The sequence below is a fragment of the Anas platyrhynchos genome, chromosome 3 (genome assembly GCF_047663525.1).
Source record: "Anas platyrhynchos isolate ZD024472 breed Pekin duck chromosome 3, IASCAAS_PekinDuck_T2T, whole genome shotgun sequence".
In the NCBI taxonomy this organism is placed as follows: domain Eukaryota; kingdom Metazoa; phylum Chordata; class Aves; order Anseriformes; family Anatidae; genus Anas; species Anas platyrhynchos.
In genome coordinates, this window is record NC_092589.1 from 104,483,034 (window position 1) to 104,493,182 (window position 10,149).

Sequence of the window (10,149 nt, forward strand, 5' to 3'; positions counted from 1 at the left end):
GGTCCTGGGGTTTCTTTTGGAAAATGTTAGAGGGGAAATTTGCACCCAAAGGCTTTGCATGGGTGAGACAGGGTAAGACTCCAGGTCTCTGGCTGAGTTAGATCCATGGTGGAGGAAACGGGGCCTTATTTTCAGTGACATTCACAGCTTTCCACTTGATTTCACTACCGTTGATTGATTTACATGGATCTCTCTCAGATTCTGCCCTGCTGAGCAGCAGTGTAAACCCCTAAATTGGATAGATGGAGCAGATTTTATACTATTTCCCAAACAAATGGTATGATAAATGGTTTAAATAGTACAGTTTCATACCTAAATTACAAAACAGCAGCAGAGAAGACAGAGACAAAAGCAGAAAGAATAGTATCTGGAAGAAAAAAGAAAAAAAAAAAAGTTCTAAGACTGATTTCTGGACACTCAAATCACCTAAAACCTGCACCTAACTCTGCAAGCTACAAGTGCATGGCAGTCCTGAAAACAAACCCATGCATGTGCATTCTGATTTTAACCTGCAAAAATATTTCAAAATCCAAGCCGTGATCTGGCGAGACACTGAATGTTTTCTCTTTTCATCAGACAAGCCTACAAAGAGATACTGAAGTGTTTGTACTGTAGAAGCCAGAGTTCAGCCACAAAGGCTAATTTATGAAGCCAAAAAGCAATTGCCCTGCAGACGTTCCCACTGCCTTCGGCAGAACCTCAGTGGAGACTGAGGGCGCTTGTCACTTCACAGGGGGTGCTCTCAGCGTCTTGCAGGATCACGTTGGGTTTACATATGGATGAACTGAATATTTTTTTGCTACAAACACTCTTCCCCTTCCAGGCCTCCTTTGCTTTCAGTTCTGAAGGGTGAATTCATTGAAAACATCTGCACTACGAGAAATGTTCTGTGCTTTTTCCAAACCTCATCCCCGTAGTGGCTATGTAGTAACAGAGGATAGACAGAGCTGCATAATGCAAGCCCGCAAGAAAGAAACAGCAGCAGAGAGGGGATGCTGAATGCTGGAACCTCACCTTATGGACCTAGATCCTACCTGGGCTTCGCTTACCTTCTGCGCTGGGTTCTGCTCTGCGTTACACAGCCAAAAGGTTTCCACAGCAACTGCCACATCACATCATATTGCTTGTACCTCGGAGATACACAACACCTCTGAAGTGAATTTTGCTCAGCGGCCTGTCATGTTAACTTTTGTACATCTTCGAGCTGTTGCACGCTCCCCTTGGTACCAAGGCCAGTCCTGGAACTGTTTTCTGGGGATCTTACATAATGTGTATTTCTCCTCCTTTTGTCCTTTTTCTGCCTTTTCAGATGCAGACTTGCAGCTGCAAGGGAAGGAAAGCGCCCTGTGACCATGTCACAACAGCATGGCAAAGGCACAGAGGGGGCTTATCCTGTGTCACCCTCAAGCAGCCGAGATGTACCTGGGTGAGGACTGAGAGACAATGTTTATGGTAGCAAACCTCAGTGAGCCGCATGAATTCTTCACATGCAAAAAGGGGGAAGATTTATTTTTGTTTGGGGAACAAGGGGCACAGACCAGCCCCCAGCAGGCCCACCAGGAAGGCATGTGTAAGGGCTTGTGTGGCCATCTGTTTCTCCTCTGTACTGGCGCTCCGGTGCCAGCTGCCTCTGCAGCTCAGCCGTCCCACGTGCGGGCTCCCCTGCCCGGCCCTGTGCTGCCGTCCGTCTGCTCCTCGCTAATCCCACATCACCGTATGTCCCTGCTGTCCACCAACCCTATATACCTGCCCTAAACCCTATATAAGTCACAGGAGGGGACGCTGGACGTCTCCTCGATGGCGTCAGAGCTGCTTGTGGAGCACCTGAAGCACACAAGCAGATCTCATGCTCACTTCACCCTGACACCCCAAACCTCCCTTTACTGTAACGCCACAAAAACACATTCCCAGCCCAAAAACAACGTGGGGCAGGCAGATAGGCAGGCTCGAAAGCTGCAGCCACCTGGGAGACGTGCGGGGTGACGCAATGCAGCAGGGGCAGTTGCCAAAGTCGTTCTGACAGCAGAGGCCCGGGGCAGGCAGGGCGCCGGCGGCGGGGGCGCCGCGGAGGGGAGCGGGCCCGGGGCCTCCATCTGCGGGGAGGTGTGAAAACAGGCAGGGCCGCGGCCAAGCTCCCTTTGGGGTGTCTCGCAGCGCTGGCAGCCGTGGCTTGCCGCTTAAGCCCTGTGCTCAGAGACCATGAACAACTGGGATTGAAAAAATATGTATAACCTGGCTGGAGGACAGCTGGGGGGAGGGAAGGGAGAAGCAGCGGTAGGCTGAGTATCTGAAGGATGCTGACCCTACTATGTGGGTGAAAAATCACCTAGGATGTTAAGTTGTGTGTTAGCGTTCCCTGGGTGTACTGCTGGATGATATTAAGAGCAGGACAATGAAACCCAGCTAGCTGGGAGAACCGGCTGGCAGACTGGCTCTTACTCCAGTACCTCCATAAGGAGGGTAGCAGGGTTGATCCCATGGCTCACCCAAAAAGCAGCAGCCAGGCCTGGCCTCCGCAGGTCACTTGCCAAAGTGAAGTTGATCCACCAGTATCCTTACAGTAAGCCCAGGAGCCACAACGATGGATCAAGCATGGATACAACTCAGAACAAAACAATGATGCCTCTCCCCTAAGAAATTACAATCGATCTGAGTGTAAGAGAAGTAACAACAATTGGAGGTAGACTCTCCACCAGGGATTTAGGAGTTTACAGTGACTTGCCACAGCGCTTCCACTAGCTCTTCTGCCTGCTCTTTAGCTTTAATGCTTTCCAGCCAACAAATTAGTCTGTACAAAAACCAATATTGAATGCAATTTTCACTTTAACCTACATGTTGAACTCCAATGTCTTCAGTGAACCTAAGGTTAGAGATGGACTGATGCACTTTTCAGGATGGGCTGACAAATTTAAATGTAGCCGAGATTATTATGGACTAAAATCCATAATAATAACTTCATAATTTAACCGTTTGTCTGCCAAATGTACTGCACAAAGGCTAGCTCCTACCTGTGCCCTGGTATTGCTACCTCTACAGCAGGCTGTGACTTTGTGACCAACCTCCATAGCAAATCCAAAGCCTAAGCAGGACTGGCAAGTGAACTGCAGGACCCTGTTAGAAGCCCTCTCATTCTGGTGTTGTAGGATCTGGCAAGGCAACACCTTGGGGGAGGAAAAGATCACACCACTACTGCCAATACTGGCTTCCAAAACAGAGAGCTTCTGTTTCCTAGCATGTCAACTGATGCAACTATTACAAACTTTTGTCTACCTGTTGGAGAAGAGTCAGGTAGTCTGTACAAGTTAATTCTCATTTTAGCTCTTTTTTATTAATATATATGTGGTAATTTATGTTACAAAACAACAAAAAATATTTAAGAAGAGGGTTTATATTAAGAAGAGGGAAGGGAAGGGAAGGGAAGGGAAGGGAAGGGAAGGGAAGGGAAGGGAAGGGAAGGGAAGGGAAGGGAAGGGAAGGGAAGGGAAGGGAAGGGAAGGGAAGGGAAGGGAAGGGAAGGGAAGGGAAGGGAAGGGAAGGGAAGGGAAGGGAAGGGAAGGGAAGGGAAGGGAAGGGAAGGGAAGGGAAGGGAAGGGAAGGGAAGGGAAGGGAAGGGAAGGGAAGGGAAGGGAAGGGAAGGGAAGGGAAGGGAAGGGAAGGGAAGGGAAGGGAAGGGAAGGGAAGGGAAGGGAAGGCTACACAAGCCTACCAGAGTAACTCAGGATTTCACTGAGACTAAGCACTACAAGTATGAATTATTTGAAATGTACTGGCTAACACTTCCTGACCAAACACCCTGAACAACGTACAATTTGAGTTTGAGTGAGGTATGAATTCACTCTGGATCCAGCCCCATGAGGGTCAATCTTATGTCATAAAGTACAAAGCATAACTTTGAGATTAAAGAAAACTGAAAATAAATCCTTGTTCTGCTTTGGTAATTTTCATTTACAGAGTTGCAAAGCACAAATATTTATAAACAATACTCTTACAGGACTTGAAGGGTATTCTTCCTATTTGAACAATTACTGTTTAAAGAAATTCTGACCTCACTTAAAATGAGATGGAGCATGTGAGCATGCAGAGCTTTGTTGGAGAAAATAAATACTATTAAAAGTAAAATTAGCTTTGGAAAACCTCAGGCAATAACCCCAACCAATCAGCCTGGCAGGCTTAAACGCAGATATGCAAGAAAGGCTCAGATAATGCAGTGATGCAAGATGTAAAAGTATCTGCTTGCTTGGGTAAGATAGAAGATCGCTATTTAACACCACCAAGACAAGCACCTCCAGGCTCTTTTATTTAAGTACTGAACTAACCTGGCTCTATTTAGCTCACAAAGTCTGTTGCTACCAGATGATGATGAAGTCAGAGGCAAGATAACTGGAGATTAACCTTTACAGATATTTCTGTTCCTGAAATTACTTCCCTTTCTATGCTCTGCTACTGGCTCTGGCTCACAAGTTTCTTTTTCCTTCTTAGTGTTAAGACAATTCAGCCACCTGAGGATCAGTCAGGCCCTGATTTTTTGCTATCTTTGATATTTGTCTGTTCGTCACATGCTGTGGAATAGAGTCACCATGGTAGGGGAACACGAGGAACGTCTAGTGTCTCATGTGAGCAATCTGTGTCCGAAACACTGGAGAAACTGTTTAAGATCTGTTTATGCTGTTACTAGTCCTGTGACACAGCCTGGCTCATAGGAAGTCAGTTTTCATCTGCATGCCTTCTCAAGAGTACCTTTTTTTTTTTTTTTTTTTTTTTTAATGTTTCTCTTTTTTGCATTTGCAAATGAGCAATAATTACTTTTTTTTTTTTTTGAATAGAGGAAAAAGGCGAGGTAATCATGTCTTTTAAATGCTTCCTTAAATCCCTAAGTAACATATTACTCTATCACTGAAAATCCCCAGTGGCAGATTTTCTGACAAAATGAAAGCTACAGTCCACCACAGACATTTACATGGAAACCCTCACGCAGAGGCAGTGCCAAAACCCCAAAGACTGACACTGCTGTTACGGTGTTTTGGAATGATGTAGTGTTTTCTGACCGCAACCTTTCCTTCCCTTTGGAGGCAAATAAAATGAATTGTCTTCCTAAAGCCTCCAGAAGATCAATGTGAGGCACACAGAGGATCCTGAGACTTGGTATTAAGAGGCAGAAGCTCCAGTCCTGGTTTCTCAGCCAACCTTCCTTAACTCCAGAGATGGAGGAGGCACTGTGTATATGGGAAATGCAAATGAGGAAGGGCATGTATGTGATGGACGGGAGGGGGCAGATAGTTACTCAACAGTACAAATAAATAGTAGGAAGAAGGGATTATAAGTATAGCAGTGAAAAAGGAGAAAATGCAGATACAAGGCCAAGGAAATATCAGTGCTGTCTGTATATTTCTATTGTGAGTGTTATCCTGAGGAGGTCAGGAATGCTAGGCAGGGGGTCTGTGGTCTATGGTTTGTTTTTCCATCAATACATATGTCTGACTTTGAGTAAAAGATTAACGAGACAGCTAGCAAATGTCCTAGGAGACAAACGGATAAAATGCTGTTTGTACTTGTCAGATCAGGGAGGGCTCATTCTCATCTCTCATTCTGTGAATGAATCTGCAAGGATGCACACCTGCACCAGGAAGATTTCCTTGACAAGGTAACCCTTTCTACTGCAGAATGCACGAGCACGTCAGCATACAGCTTACCTGTCACGTACATTCTTTCGGTCAATGTGGTTTGGAAAGAACCTTCCACCTACTTTTTTCTGCATGTGACGTACTTTGTTGCATGTTACAGAAAAGCCCCAGGTAAAGTAAATGGAAACTCTAACCAGCAGCTACGCACCTGGTGTTTTTGCATTTCCCAACAGATATTACAGTTGCTGGAATGATGTGTGAATCTTCTACAACACCTCCTATTGACAATTTAGTTTAGGTGTGGCATGAGAGAGATCTGTGTTATTGATACTAATGACCCAGAGCCTGTTGCTAAAAGAGAAGGAAGAAAAGAACTGAGGAAATTTATGGTTCTGGGAAGAAAAGGGGAAAAAAACACATTTACATTCAATGTATTTGACAACAAACAACCAGTCTGATATAGGCTGAGAAGTTTGCAAGCAGGTTTTCTGACACTTTCTTTTCTCAGGGACAGTCACGGTGGTGGACAGAACAGCAAGATTGTAACTAAAGCTTGTTCTTTCTAGTTATCAAGGACTCTGATGCGTTTTCCTCTTCTGTTAGCAATTTGTGCTATTTGCGATCCCTCAAAGTCAATGGTGTAATGCAGTTGGCCTGAGTCCCACTGCAAGGAATGCAGTGGCACCCAGTCAACCACAATCTCCCTGCAGATCTCACTAACCTGGCAGCTCAGCTTTGTTTAGTAACACCACTAAAAATGAGAGCACCTTTTCCTTTCTTCACCACCTTCCTCCTTTTTTCTGAGGTCTTTTCTGGAAAAATCTGGGAGAATTAGGCAGATTCCCCAGGGGTAAAAGTGACCCATCACTTACAACACTGTCATAACCCTCAACATCTCTCATGTTCTGATTTTTGCTTTACCTGAAACCTGTGAATTGTGAGTCACATCCATTTTCCTTATGCCACAATGGGGAGGAATGCTGATATGTGGGAACTGACAAAGAAGCATGAGGGAACCGATGTTCACCTCTTCATCCTGATGAAATCCGCTGGTGAATCACAGGGTAAGAACTTGACCTCACCCATAAAACTGCATGAAGATTGAAAGAACTTCCTTGAGTCTTCTTGCTGTGCCTCTGACTACCAGATTTACTGGCAAGAGATGAGCACTTAAGCCACCTCACTAAGCTCAGGGAGAACAAGTTCAAGTCTCGCCAAGGGCCACCCTTGACAACTCAGGCATAAAAAACAAGAGCTATTCCATTTGGTGAGTCAAAAGCAACTGGACCTGCTACTGGATGCATCAGACAGATGCTGTCAGCAGAGGAAAGGGACATAACCACCCCGGACCTGTTTATAGTAGTGACATCTGATATATTTTTGTGAGAAATGTTTGGAGCCCTGAATGAGAAGGTGATGTTGCAGGAAGTTAGCCCTCAAGTAATGTTTCTCTTTTCACTTCAGCCTGCCAGCACACGAGGAAGTGTGGGATAAACTCATCCAAAAAATGGAAAACAATTAGAAAGCTCTAATGCATCTTCACCCATCTCTGAAGAGCAGGAAAAGGGAACACGATTAAATGAATGTGATTTGTTATGAACTGAACAGCCTTCTGTATTCAAGGCTCTTTGTCACCTAGGGATTAAAATGACCCTAATACATTTGTTCACTTTCCTCTCCTGAGTTCAGCTCTGGAATTCCTGAGGATCTCGCTCACAGTCACTGCCAGGGTGCTGTGTCCTCCCTCCCTGAGAGTGCTGCCAGGAAATAAGACACATGCTGGCCCATCCTGTACTGTATTCTTACTTCTATTTTTTTCCTTCTTTGCAGCTGCAAAATACAACTGAGCAAGTTAAATTCCACTTCCCTTGAACACGGAAGCGAGCAGTGCATTTTGTCACATGGTCACGCCAGCATATCGCAACAACAAGCAGAGTCACCTGGTGAAACAATCCATTTGGAGATTTGGAAGGAACATTTCCTTAGGGCAGGTGACACTGGACAGCTGGCAGCCCTCTAACTTTTGTTCCGAGAGTAACACCTACGTTGGAGGGCATCCTGCCAGAAGCTGCACCCAGCTGGGATGTAGCCAGCCCAGGTTGAAAGGGAACACCAAATCCGGCAGGATGATTATCTTTTACTGATGTTCAGGACAGAGGTACCTGAGAACACACTAGCCCCCCTTAGGTATTTAGTACTGTTTGGTAAAGTCAGGCAGCTAAGAAACTTAATCAGGTCAGAGCCAGGCTTGCATATGTTTTCTCCACAGGGATTATGAACTACTTGCCAAATATTCAGATTGGGTAATTGCTACCTGGATTACCAAGGGTACGCAGCCCCAAAAGAAAATAATTGCTTAGAGTTTCTGATAGATTGCATCACTCCATGCCAAAGTATACGGCAGAATGAGAATCATCAACACATGATGTAAGGATATACAAGCCTGCTTGTAGTTCAGATGCTAGAGCTGAACCCACTGCGGCTGGCTGAAGCAGGAGAAATATTAACCCTTGCATTCTGCTTATAGGAAAGCAATAATTTGATTCTGACTTCCAGAAGCATTTGGGGAATCTAGAGATTCCCCTAAATAACACTGCTTTTCTTAGAACACAAGGGAAAAACATTCATCCCTGCTCAAAAAATGAAAATTTGATCGAAGCTAATTTTACCCCAATGTCTAGCTATGAGATCATTGTTATACCAGTATACAAGTTTAGCCTCACATATTTTATGACCAAATGCAACTTGGAGCAGAGCCTATACTGTCCGTCAGGGGTGCTGCTTGCAGGATAGAAAAATCCATCATCCGTTGTATTTAACTTCAAAGCTCTGGTGAAACTCAAATTCCTTCGAACAAAAACAATTAGGTGCTACAAAGTTATATGGAAAGTAGGCATTCAGCATATATCTTGCATGATTGTATGCAAGAGTATGATTCCTGAACCATTTTAGAGGTCCTTTTCTTCTTTGCAACCACATAATAATATAATCAGGGGAAGAGAACAGAAATTATTCAAATTTTCACTCTCTTCCAGTCAGCCATGCATACAGTGCTGACTCAGGAGCAAACATTAAAAAGCAAAGAGCCATGAGGGAACTTACAAATCCAATTGTACATCTCCCAAGGGGAGTCATTACAACAGTGTCAAACAGGCCGCAAGTAGGAGGAATGAATGAATAGGTGGGGGGATATTTGGCAAGATGGAAAAAACAATGCTGGTAGAGAAGGCCCTGATAGCAACAAGCCACATCAACACCCTCAGCACTCAAACTGAACTGTGATACAGAGGCCTTTAAGGAGGAAAATAATAGCATATATCAAAACTTAATAAGGAAGACATGGTGTAGAAATAATAGAGAGCATTAAAATATGGCCCACTTATGTGTGCCATTAGAATACGTTCCTCCTTGTTTTGTTAGGTTTGTAGCTAAAATCACTACTTTTAGACATAACTGCAAACAGACTCAGAACAAAATCTCTAAAAAAGTAGGGAGACAGCAATATTATTAGGGCTCATTCAAACTACTGTACCTGGACATAGATGAAATATTAATTAAAGGTTACATTCAAAGCCTTCAGAAAAATGATTATTCAACACAACAATGATGTTTTGCCTAATTGCTTAATAAAGTTTTATCTTACTATGCACTAAAGCTTAGACCAAAATGTTAGTGTATAAAGAAGATCACAGAGCTTTAATGACAGGCTGAAACTTGGGAAAGACATGTGTGTATTAACATTTAGCTTCAGAAAATATGCAAATTGCTTAAATAACACTGCTTTTGTCTTCTATATGAGATAATGGATAAATAGTCAACAGCCTTTATTTCACTGTTGGGTAGATCATCAAATTAGCAGCTAAATTAAGGATCCAATTAATCTCTATTAAAGACTTCTTTGTCAATACAAACAAAATCAATGCAATTTAAGATCATCATGTATGTCTTTTTTTTTTTTTTTTTTTTTCTCTCATTGCTATTAAGAATAGGTTTTATTAACCAATGCTCAAATCGCAGCTCTCTTAAACTGGGAGATATCCAAAAAAACAAATCTTGAAACATGCCTCCCTCTCCTACATATGCATAAAAATTCTTCTTTATCCTTTGCAAAAATATCTCTTTTCTTGAGACAGGAACTACAAATTCCACTCCTCCCATTCACACTGAGGAGAACATTACTCCCTAAACAGAGCCACTTAGTCCAAAACAAACAGCAAGATATCTAAAATATCCCTTAGTTTACTAGGGGAAATAAGACTCAGAGAGAGCACCTCCTCCTTGGGACAAAGGAGGGAGGGAGGGTGGACTCGGTCTTTGCTCCAGGTCTATCCCTGCTCCAGGTACCGTGATCAAATTTATGAGCATTTCCACAGGGGAAAAAAAAAAAAAAAAAAAAAAAAAAAGTGTCAGAAGGACACACGTGGCTGGAATACAGCAAAACTAATTCCCACAGGCCTGGGAACATTTCTATTTTTCATGATAGAGCTGTTAATCTTATAATAAAGTTACTTTTTAATGTATTTTGTAC